This window comes from Acartia tonsa, chromosome 9 (genome assembly GCF_053477335.1).
Source record: "Acartia tonsa isolate MP-2025a chromosome 9, ASM5347733v1, whole genome shotgun sequence".
NCBI classification, from domain to species: domain Eukaryota; kingdom Metazoa; phylum Arthropoda; class Copepoda; order Calanoida; family Acartiidae; genus Acartia; species Acartia tonsa.
Genome location: NC_137268.1, coordinates 31,563,652 through 31,576,914, shown reverse-complemented (window position 1 = coordinate 31,576,914; position 13,263 = coordinate 31,563,652). Strand labels below are relative to the sequence as shown.

General features: G+C 32.6%; 1 long non-coding RNA gene across 1 annotated transcript; it reads left to right on the top strand.

Moving 5' to 3' along the window:
* Positions 1-207: 207 nt before the first annotated feature.
* LOC145327828 (uncharacterized) lies at positions 208-8,553 on the top strand. Its single transcript, XR_013882253.1, has 3 exons — positions 208-287; positions 2,049-2,180; positions 7,666-8,553. It is a non-coding gene; the product is annotated as an uncharacterized LOC145327828 (long non-coding RNA).
* The last annotated feature ends 4,710 nt before the right edge of the window (positions 8,554-13,263 follow it).

Sequence of the window (13,263 nt, the reverse complement as noted above, 5' to 3'; positions counted from 1 at the left end):
AGTCTAATGACTTTCTCTTAGACCTCCAAGGTAATGATGGGAGTAAACTTTGATACTCCTCATTGTATCCCCCTCAAAATCTATAAAAGAAAAATACATTAGATTACCCCACTAAAATCTTTGAAACTCCTCATTTTACCCCCCTTAAAATTTGGACGTTCTTGAATTCTCTTATGAGTACCACAATAAAATAATGAATATTTTGATAAAATTCCAGGGAGAAACAATATTTAACTATCTCTGAGAGAGCAGAATTCTCCGCTGAACTTAAACTTACAGAAACACAGGTAAAACTACAGAAACACAGGTAAAACCCAGGAAGGAAGGGGACAACGAGCAGTTTATTAAACTAGTCCCCAAAGTTTTATAATAACGTTTTCTTATTCGTTGGCTTAACAACTTTGGGGGCTTTTAATGAATTTTGATTGGTTGTTTCTTTAAGTTGAGTGTCCAAACGTTTCAATCAATAATTTAAACTACAGAAGGGGTAATCTGTGTATCATCATTGGGAATGTACACATTTATATAGGCCATTGTCTTATCCCTTTATATCCCTGGGTAAAACTAACAACAGAGTCTTAACACATCTACTCGTAGTCGGGGATGGCATGGGTTAAAATCTCAGCTCAACACCACGTTATTAGTAAAAATTTTTAAATGATTCCTACTGCTACTACATGTCAGATGGGCTATAAAAGGGGAAATGCCTTGGCCTAAAACAGCCGCATTACAATAAATAGTTAGAACTTTCAGCCAAAGGTCGTTCAATAGATAATTGCTTTAATTTGGGACGTTACTTGACCTAATACACTGGGTATTTGGACAGAAAAGGAGAGATAGGTTCTCGTTGGTCGTTAATGTAGGTTGCTATTTATTTAAATATTATTTATTGGCCAGTTCAATCATCCAGTAGGGGGGGGGGATGGGGGAAAAGAGGGATATCTTTATTTTAGCCCGTTTAGTTTGATTTTATTAGAGTACATATGATGTGAGATCTAAGTAATAATCAGGGATAAGGGATGGGAAACGTAGGAAAATATTATTTCAGGCCTATTTCAAGCCTAGGCCTATTTCTAGCCTAATAAACCAGTTTTGGGATAGCGCAGTGGTTCGTATAAAATGCTAATGAAAAAGCTGTGTGTATGTGTGTAGATAAAGTATAGAATCAAATTCAGGTAGCTAGTTTAAAGTAAAAAACATAACTTTTTATAAACCTATATATTAATGGCTTTTGTTAAAATGAAGTTTTTTCTCTCCCAAAATTTTTTATCTTTTACTTTGGTAATTTGAACTGTCAGAAAGCTATCGTTGGGTTTCCCTCAGACAGATTTTAGTTTGTATTATTTGCATTTTTATTAATGAGTAAAAATTTTATTTGAAAATTTCATTGCTAATTAAAATTCAAAATAAATAAATAAATATTATGCACTTGGGTAACATTCTATCAAGTTCTTTGGATACTATACTGGATATAATGTAATGATATATCTGTACTGTGTTGTATTGTACAAAAATTAGGGTGAAGGTGTTGTATCAATTCCATACTAAATTTTTAAAATTCAAAATACAACATCTAATTTATAAACTACCAAATGAAAATTCGTAGCTACCTTCTTTCCAAAAAAAATAATCCCGTTATTTTTGTTTTTTCTATGTGGCCCTTTTTTAATGTTTAACTCTAAGCAGATTTAATAATTAAACTAATGTGATCGAACACCATTTATATTTATTTTTTCGTAGCAGACAAAATCATTATTTTTTCTATAATTGTCTGCTTCTAAAATTTCCGCCATCTGTGATTTGGGCTTGTTTTGTATCAACCAATCACCAATTGGCGGAGCCAATTGGTGATTGGTTGATACAAAACAAGCCCAAATCACAGAACACTATTGGTTTAGAGCGGTAGCCAATATGAGCCGTCCGCCAGTAAGGTCATTAAATTAGGCAAATGGTAAAAGTTGCATGATCCCTTTCAAAACCAGGCCGAGACCTAATTTATGGCCAGGTTTCCTATCCCTTATCCCTGGTAATAATAAATCCAATTTCAGGTAAAAATTTGGTTTCAAAACCGGCGGGCGAAAACGAAACGGTTACAGGAATCCGAGATGGAGCGGATTAGAATAGCTTCGTTACCAGTCATGCCAAGGCCGCCCTTTGGGATTCCACCTTCCTTGTTGCAAGTAAGTTTTTCAAGTATGGCTTCGAAACCGTTTAATATCCGCTGGATTACATCTGATTCTCATCTATACTGAAAAAATATGAATAGTATGGTAGTTTTGAAAGCCAAGACCTTCTACCAATTAGGGAAAACAAAATTGATTTTAATCTTTTTCAATTTAATATCCGTGAAAAGCTGTCTGTAATACAATGTGATATAACTATTACAGAAAGGCTACCTTACAATTTATCTGTTTAGGCCTGTCTCAATGTTAATGTGTTGTTATTATTTAATACCTATATTTGCGACAACTTTTATTCTATAAATTCCTCCAATTTTTAACATCAACAAAAACCCAGCCCCTCTCGGAGAGAATCGAACCCGGTACTCACGGATAAGAAAACCAACATTCTATAAATGAGCTATGAAGGAAATCAATTATCAGAGGTGAAAAAAGACAATGTAGACAAAAACTTATTTCTTATTGTATACTTTAAAATTTCATGTCTGTCATCTTAGCTCAGGGGTAGAGGTGAGGTTCCAGTAGGAAGGTTGTGTGTTCAAATCTATCCATACACTGAATATAATTTTTTAATGTCTGAGACAACAAGTAATATTTGGTAAAAGTAAAAATATTTTTAAAAAATTACATTATAACAACAGTCACTTAAAATATTAAAAAAAGCTTTTTTTATAATTTGTTTAGAGAGTAGATATCATGACAATTGATAAAATTGTAAAACTTTAACATTGGAGGAGTTGAACCTGCAATCTTCCTATCCATGCACTAACACGATAACCCCTACACTAAAGAAGACAAGATTTGGTGCATGAAAATTTAAGTATACTAAACAATACTCTCTCTCCCTCTCTAATTGTAAAACTTTAACATTGGAGGAGTTGAGTCTGCAATCTTCCTAACACTACTCTAGCACGATAACCCCTACACTAATGAAGATAAGATATTATGCATGAAAATTTAAGTATAGTATACAATACTCTCTCTCTCTCTCTCTCTCTCTCTCTCTCTCTCTCTCTCTCTCTAATTGTAAAACTTTAACTTTGAAGGAGTTGAACCTGCAATCTTCCTATCCATACCCTAGCACGATAACCCTTACACTAAAGAAGACAAGATTTTATGCATGAAAATTTAAGTGTAGGATACAATACTCTCTCTCCCTCTCTATCTAACTATCTAATTGTTAAACTTTAACATTGGAGGAGTTGAACTTGCTATCTTCCTATCCATACCCTAGCATGATAACCCCTACACTAAAGAAGACAAGATTTTGTACATGAAAATTTAAGTATACCATACAATACTCTCTCTCTCTCCCTCTCTCTAATTGTAAATCTTTAACATTGGAGGAGTTGAACCTGCAATCTTCCCATCCATACCCTAGCACAATAACCCCTACACTAAAGAAGACAAGATTTTGTACATGAAAATTTAAGTATACCATACAATACTCTCTCTCTCTCCCTCTCTCTAATTGTAAATCTTTAACATTGGAGGAGTTGAACCTGCAATCTTCCCATCCATACCCTAGCACAATAACCCCTACACTAAAGAAGACAAGATTTTGTACATGCAAAATTTAATTATAAAATACAATACTCTCTCTCCCTAATTGTTAAACTTTAACATTGAAGGAGTTGAACCTGCAATCTTCCCATCCATACCCTAGCACAATAACCCCTACACTAAAGAAGACAAGATTTTGTATATGCAAAATTTAAGTATACTATACAATACTCTCTCTCTCCCTCTTTCTCTCTATAATTGTAAAACTTTAACATTGGAGGAGTTGAACCTGCAATCTTCCTATCCATACCCTAACACAATAACCCCTACACTAAAGAAAACAAGATTTTATGCATGAAAATTTAAGTATAAGATACAATACTCTCTCTCCCTAATTGTTAAACTTTAACATTGAAGGAGCTGAACCTGCTATCTTCCTATCCATACCCTAGCACGATAACCCCTACACTAAAGAAGACAAGATTTTGTACTCGAAAATTTAAGTATTCGATACAATACTCTCTCTCCCTCTCTCTAATTGTAAAACTTAAACATTGTAGGTGTTGAACCTGCAATCTTCCTATCCATACCATAGCGCGATAACCGATACACTAAAGAAGACTAGACTTTTTAAATGAAAATTTAGGTATAGAATAAAATACTCTCTCTCCCTCACTCTGCACATAATTTTTCAGTATGGCTGAGAACCAGTTATAATTCAACGAACATTAATCAGTTTTGAAGCACTACTGTTATATGTTATTTTTAAAGGAAAGAACTACTTGATGTCAATTATCCCACAATAAAATAATAATTTTTCCTGCACGGTCTAGATCCTGCAACCATTGTAATACAACACTTTGACGCTAACCACCAGACTAAAAAAGAAAGGAATTTTTCCAAAAAATTTAAGGATATCCAAAAAAAATGAGAAAAACATTGAGTATGGAGATATGCATTGTATTATAAACAGCTTTTCGCGGATATAAATATATACAATAATAAGATCAAAGCCATTAGTCATGAAATGTCGAAGGCACGGGCTCAAAAATTGGTTTTAATTTATTCTTAGGAGGGTGGTGGAACCCTCTCTCAAAATAGTTACAAACCTTCCCAGGAAATATGATAAGCTATCCTGTAAAGGAGAACTATATCGTTTCAGTAGTTAGTGAAGTTCCCTGGTACAAACAAACAAACAGAGAGCCAAACAAACATCCTGCTACTTTATTATATGGATGATAGCTACAATCTTTTAAGTTACTTGCCGGGATTTGAACTGGAATTCTTAGATAGGTTACATAAAATTTGGCCCAAGACCACAGCGGCACAATTAAAGTATGGTGATTTTTTTTATATAAGTATAGCAAAAAAAAGACTACATAATCATTTTCATAAACATTTCTCTCTCTAATCAAAAAAATATTAGCTGAAATGGAGTTGAACTCGAAACCTTCCAACTAGCACGGAATAGGTATAAAACAGTAAAATTTAAGTCAAGCGTACATTACCCCTTTCTCTCTCTCTCAAATTGTAAAAACATTTATACAGGTGGATTTGAACTTGCAACCTTCTTAACTCAACAATTGTACAATAACCTCTACAGCAAAGAAGACTAGAATTTACAAGTTAAAATTTAACTATTATGTACAATACCCCTTTTGTTCCGTTCCTCTCTCTAATTAAAACTAGCCGATGCGCCCCCAGCATTTATGGGATCTATATTCAAAGGTATATGGAAGGGCAGAAAAATAGCCTAATACCATACCCAGACTTTTTTTTATAAAAAGAAAACAGCCTAAAACAATCTCATGACCTATAAGAAGCTTCAATGTAAAGGAGAGCCATGTCGGTTCAGCAGTTAGTGAGATCCTTTGCTACAGACAATAACTCTCACTACTTTATATTATAGGCTACGCCCCCAGAAGGCCTCTAGGGGCACTTGAGGAGGGGAGAGTTAAATCCCAAAACCCATTTTTAAATTAAAATTCATAAAAAAAGTATAAAAAAATTTGTAGGAGGGTAGGTATTTTTTTCTAGGGGCGAATTCTCTTGGGAAGGTGGTGGTACCCATTCCCAAAATAGTTATAAAACTTTCAGGAAATTATGAGATGCTACCCTATTAAGGAGAATCAATCAGCTTATCGGTTAGCGAGATCCTTTGGTGCAGATAAACAAACAAATATACACACATCCTTTTACTTTTAAGGATTGTAAAAATATTAACATAGGTAGATTTTATCTCGGTATTTTCTGATTCAATTTCAAAAACGTTAACTCCTACACTATTGAAGATAAGTTATTTAATTGTCAAATTTAAGTCTTGCGTACATTACCCCCCTCTCCCTCTCTCTCTCTCTCTCTCTCTCTCTCTCTCTCTCTCTCTCTCTCTCTCTCTCTCTCTATCTCTCTCTCTCTCTCTCTCTAGACATTAAAAAAATATAATATAAACAGAGGTAATAAATAAGTTTGTATATTTGAAATATTTGCAAACTCATATATAAAAATCTGTAAAATATCATATAAATTAGCTCATAACTAAAGAATCTTTTTAAAAAATGTGAGGGATGGTTTGTGTTAAAAACTTAGTATACTTAATTATTTATTACTTCAATTGGAATTGAACATGTTGTGTTAATCACGGAGGTTTAGTGAGCATAATTTTTACATAATGGAAATAATAAACACGGATATTATGACAGTGAATTTTTTTTCGTAAATTTATGTTACGACTTTAGTTCTCATTTATTTATTAGTACTTTCCTCCAGTAGGAGAGTAGGAGATGGGATAAAAAGGATGGATGGGGGGGGGGGGGGAATTGTTATATTAGCCAGCCAGAAGGACCATTTTATTAGAGTAGGAGAAAATATGTTGCTCCATCCAACAGTTATTTATCGATTTGTTGAATAGATTTTACAGTAATAAAATGTTTGGAGTGGGGGGGATAACCTTTGAAATCCTAATTGGAAGGGGAAAAAAGGGGGGTTTGCTATATCTGAAACTAAAAGAGGTCTACGTAAAAATATACGGGTATTTTAATACAAAATACAATTTAAGAAAAGATTTTATAGTAATATAGAGCGTATTTTATATTGAAAAACCAATAGAAAGTAAATAAAACATTGAATAAATCTAGCCAATCGCGTGATATTTTTAGAACGCGGCCTCTAGTAATATTAATATTTAGCATTTTACAACTGGATATTTTCACACAGATATCTCCCCTTCTCATTTCCTTATCATAAATTTATTTGAAAAAATGGGAGGGTTAATAAAAAAGTAATTACTAATAATGTATATAGAAAAGTATTTATGAGTCAGAAAAAAGTTCTTTTTTACGTAGTTTAGTTTATTAACCTAAACTCTATCAAATCAAATAAGCATTTATCAATCGTTATCGAAAGTCATTCAGGTCAAAGTGACCTTAAGTAACAAATATTAATTTATTTAACAAAAAAAGTCCCCAACGTTTTGAAGCCAACGAATGAGAGAATGTGTTTATAAACTTTGTAGATTAGAGGTGAATTCTTTAAAAAAAAATTTGCCCCACTAATCGCTTAGTGATTTTGGAAGATTTTTCACAAAAACAATTTTGCCCCACTAAGCGATTAGTGGGGCAAACTTTTTTTAAGAATCCACCTTAGGTTAATTTTAAGTCCAATGCCCTTTTCTCCGTGTAAAAACTTTGCTGTAAATAAAGGGGGAGGTAGATTGTGCTAATATTCCGTAAAAATGTGAGCTTTAAGGCATTACGATTATATTCATTAGATAATAACGACAATATTCACGTTATATGTGTATTCCATATTGAAAAGAACTATAGACAAAAAAAATGTTTTAAAAGTTAACATAAACTTTATCGTCCTACTACTGTTTTTAACTTAAAACTCACAACCTTTACGGATTTTACCCGCAACCTACTTTTTCCTTTAATACTTTTTGAATAAAAACCTTTTTCTTTGAATTTAACAATGCTTTTTTCAGGGTTTAAATCAGCACCTTCCACACCCCGCTGCTTTTCTACCAAACCTCCTTGTTAATACATCAAAACCATCATCTCAATAAAATTAAATCTTGTGTTGTAGCTGTATTTAGTGCCCTAGAAAAATGGGGATAGATGTCACTGCTTTTGGCCTACCTATTCTATTGAAGTCATAGTAGTGGGAAAGAGGGGGAAAGAAACTCCCAAGAAAAGAGATAGGGTATAGGGTGTTTACTGGCGTCAATAGAATAGGTAGGCCAAAAGCAGTGACATCTATCCCCATTTTGCTAGGGTACTATAAACATCTACTCTTGTGTTTATTTTGTTATACAATTTAAAGTAATAGATTTCACAAATATATACTTATAGGGCAGGGTTTCAGCTATTTATTACAACCTTCCCTAGTATTTAATTTACCCTAGAAGTTTGGTTTAGGATATTGGATTGTAAAATAATTATTCTTCCCTTGGATTAGTCTACAAGTTATGCCGTTCAAGCTTTTTTGGGGGGTAAATAAAAAATTTTTGGTGGAGTGGGTTGGTACGAAAAATTTTGGGGGTTAAAAATAGGATAATCTTATACCTATCCTTCCAATACTTTTAGGTTTATTAAAATATTTCTTGGATTTTTGGATTGTTTTTGAGATTGTAAACTTTTTGGGGAATGTAAGTTAATTAATCTTGAACTTTTTTCAACTAATATTGCTGAAAACCAGCCCTTAGAAATTTTAATAATTTTTGCAAAAAATACATTATTTATGCTCAAAAATAATTTTAATTGTCTAAATCTAGTCTTACACGATGATATTATAAAGTTTAGATTGGATTTAATCAAAAATATTTATTTTATTCCATTTCAATACAATAATAAATTCATATGTGCCATATACAAAAAATAGCAACATTTGTAAAAAAAAAAATTTTAAGAATTTTTTTTTGCCCTTTTTTTCAAGCAAGTTAATATTTTGAAGTTTTTTTTAACAAAAGGGCAAAAAGTTGGTTTAAGTTTTCAAACATTTTAGAATTATTCCTTAATAATAGAATCTCAAAAAAAAGTATAGAGGAATCCTTAAATTTCGATACATGCAGAAAAAAAGATACTATTTAAATTTTCCTGTATAAATTGCCAAATAATTAACAGTTGAAAAATTGAAAATATTTATCTAATCTTTGGAGTGCGCGGCTAGAGAAAACACGTGTAAAATCAGCCTGAATAGCGCGTTGCTCGTACATGAAGCCTTATAAAAGTAACAGGATGTGTGTTTGTCTTTAGGTCTTGCTAATAGCTGAACTTATATGGTTCTCCTTTGCAGTGAAGCTTCTTTTAGATCTGTGGAAGGTTTAAAACTATTTTTGGGGAGGATACTTACAGGAACAAGGTATAACCAACAAGCGAAATAAATCTAAAATAATATTTGGGAGCAAATGGAGAGTTCGTTAATTTTACGATGTGTTGCCCCCCAACGACAGCTGAAAAACTCATATAGGTTTCGTGATTTTTTTTCCGAATTAATTTCGTTATTGGTATAAGCTGGGATACTTCCTCTTTTACTTTTTTCCTTAAAGTACAATGGAAAGTGGAGGGTCAACTCTCCCCTCCCCCTACCCCCCCCCCCTCCAACGTTCCTCAATTGCGCCTGGAGGCCACCAGGGGCGTAGCCGCTAGGTTAAGACATAGTACTTAGAGCTAGATTTATATTTTAAATCAAGGATATATTTTCAATTAATCATCTAACTGAATAATATGACTTTAAAGATTGTAATAAAAAAAATATAAATTGATAGATAATTAGATGACAGTTATTAATTATATTATGTAATTGTAGTGATCATCTAGAAAAATAAATGCATTTTAATTTAATTTTCTTGACTTATTTGTAATTACGTGTAACGTAGCAGCTCTTCAAGTCGCCTTTGTTGTTAAAAGATCCTTTCTATAATTATGGTCAGTCCGTGCGTCTGTAACGGTTAGCTCTTTTCGTTAATTTAGGCATGTTAGAATTGTCCTATCTATTTTAAACTTTGCATGGCGATTTCTGTAGTAGTTAGGTACAATTTAGATAGCGTAGCAACTCTATAATTTACTAAAATATCCCTACGTCCAATTTAAACATGTTGATTTTTTAACATCAAATTAATGCATTGTAATTATCCGATTGCACATAGGGGCAACAAGGGGCAACAATTCACCACCCCCAAATCAAGTTTTAAACATTCTATGAGTATTATCATACCCAATGTACATCAGATTTCAAAGGAATTGTAAAAATACGCTTTTTAAGTAAGCATTCTAATGCATGGAAGTCAAGAAATGCAAAAAATTTCTTACACAAAAAGGCATACTTTTTGTGTTTCACCAACAATTTTAAAAGTATTATAAAATCTCTTAGAATTAACGTAATTAGACAAAATAACTTCTGATGAGTCATGCATTACATATATTTTGACAGTATAAAAGAAAAAAACACAAATTGAAGAAATTAGTCCTAAATAATTCTAGTTTAAGTCAAGATTTTAGTTTTTATTTGTTTGTTTTTTAATCAACATTTAAGAAGACAGTAAGAGGAAACATGTTTTTGCCGGGTGTCGCCGGCTAAAAAAACGATATTTGATTACCCAAAGACATATTTTAATGGCCAGTATTGGTTTCATTTACCCCCCCGCGCCCCCGTAGGGGTTTTTAGACTGTTTTCTGAACGTGGGTGCACGAAAAGCTTGTAAGAAAAGGCGTTTAAATGCGCTTTTAAAGTCAAAACTTAAGATATAATTCAAATAAATAAAAGACACAAAAACATAGACATATTGGGAAATATTTATTCTGACTTAGAATTAAAGTTAATAATAAATATTTTCAAGTTCTATTGCACTAAATGATGGTGAGGAGAGGGGGGGGGGGCTAAACCTAAATCTAAACCTCTTTATGTTTGATGTTTTAATGTCACTAAATAATCGTTTCTATAGATTATTACAAATATCAGGGATCTAAAGGGATAAGACAAAGGTCAATAAATTGTTGTACATCCCCAATGATAATACACAAAATTACCCCTTGTGTAGATTAAAGTTAGTAGTTAAAACGTTTGAACACACTTTGGGGACTAGTGTTATAAACAGCCCAATGTCCCCAAATAACGTGAGGTTCTTATAATCATTCTAAATTGGAATTAGCAAGTAGTCTATCTGTCTGTCTATTGGTAATGCTTTGTTTTTTAATTATGTAGTTACAGGGTATTCATGTTTAAAGTCAGCAGTTTTATTTAGAAAGGGAGGGGACTGTTAATTACACTAGTCCCCAAACTTCAAAGTTTTATAATAACGTTTTTATATTCGTTTGCATAAGAACTTCAGGAAATTTAATTGATTTTTTATTGGTTGATTCATTAAGATGAGTGTCAAAACTTTTCAACCACTAATTGTCATCTACAGACAAATAATTTTGTAATATAATTTATTAAATATGTATCAATATTGGGGATGTACATATTAATCGGTTATTGTTTTGTTCCTTAGATCCCTAGGTGTTAATATATAATACAAAGTAGCTTGATGTCTGTTTGTCTGTCCGCCCATCCCTTAAGATCTCGCTAACCACTAAACTGATTGAATTCTACTCTTCAGGGAATATATCTACTGGTCCTGTGGTTGTTTAAAGAAATTTTTCAAAAATAAAAATCCCCCTCAATTTTTTCATATTTCTATAATTAGGGTCGGTCCGTCCGTACGTCTGGTACAGTTAGCTCTTTTACTTAACTTAAACAGGCTAGAATTGTCCTATCGATCTCAAACTTTTCATGCTGATTTCTACAACAGTTAGGTACGACTTAGAAAGCACAGCAACTCTATAATCGTTACCAGAAAGTCCGTACATCCATTTATAACAAGCTGATTTTTACTTTTTTGACAACAAATAATGGTTTTGAATGTTAAAAATATCCTATTCATCTGATTTTTTTTAATACTGATTCCTATTTCAATAACGTCTATTGTTATAAGCGAAGCATCTCTATAATCAAGTCCTAAAAACGTCAGTATGTCCTTAAACAGTAACATGTATTTAATCAGTTTTAATTACAATTTTGTATAGACATGCATTAATATTCAGTTCTGACACTTCACAAGTGTTAATGTTCGTTTGTCCTTCTATTTCAGAGTTTCACTTCTTTCATGGATGTTGTCATCCTTGTTTAATTACCTCTTGGGCAAATCCCCTAGAGGCTAGGGGCGAAGCCGCTAGTATACATATAAACAGTAAACAAGAATCATAATATCATTATAAATATAGATATTAGTTAATAAAAATTTATGTTAATCATGCCCACATTTATAATGAATTTATTAAACATAAAAATAAAGTGAAACTTGTAGCTTGCTAAAATAAGGATCCCCATCCACCCCCATTTACACCATTCCCTCCCCTCCTACTGAAATGAATTCCATGACCCCAAATTTGACACTTTGAACACTAAAATCGGACTACAATTAACCTAGTTACACTTTAAAGGGCCCAAAAAGCTAGTGATAGGGTAGCTGCGCTACTAAAAAATTCTCATATTGCTCTGATAACCAAAACCCCTAATTAGACATTTTAAACACGAAATTCAAGATAGTTGATGGATAGATAGATGGATAGGTAGATGAATAGATATATGGATAGATAGATGGATAAGTAAATGGATAGACAGATGGATAGATGGATGGATAGATAGAGGGATAGATTGATGGATGGATAAATTGATAGTTGATGGATAAAGAGATGAATAGTTTATGGATAGATAGATGGATCGATATATAGATGGATAGAGAGATGGATAGAGAGATGGATAGATAGATGGATAGATAGATGGATAGATAGATGGATAGATAGATGGATAGATAGCTGGATAGATAGATGGATAGATAGATGGATAGATAGATGGATAGATAGATGGATAGATAGATGGATAGATAGATGGATAGATAGATGGATAGATAGATGGATAGATAGATGGATAGATAGATGGATAGATAGATGGATAGATAGATGGATAGATAGATGGATAGATAGATGGATAGATAGATGGATAGATAGATGGATAGATAGATGGATAGATAGATGGATAGATAGATGGATAGATAGATGGATAGATAGATGGATAGATAGATGGATAGATAGATGGATAGATAGATGGATAGATAGATGGATAGACATATGGATAGACAGATGGATAGATATATGGATAGATAGATGGATAGATTGATGGATAGATAGATGGATAGGGTAAGGGGGGGGGCCATTTTCGGGAGGGGTTAATCTGGTAATTTTCTATCTACCTTCATAAAATGACCTTTATCTCCATGTTCCTTTCAAATGACAGAAAAAAACATAAAAGCGAATTTGTTTGTTGTTAAATTACCTACAAAAAAGTAATTTGTGAGATGAATTTTAAGGGTACTAAATAATTAAATCCCCTTTTTGGTTGATTTGCCCCAATGTGGATTGATCTGATTTTTGGAATACTGATTCCTATGATAACAATATTTAATGTTATAAGCGAAGGATGTCCTGAAACAATTTCCTGCATGTAAGCAGTTTTTTAACAAATTTACTTACAATTTTGTTCA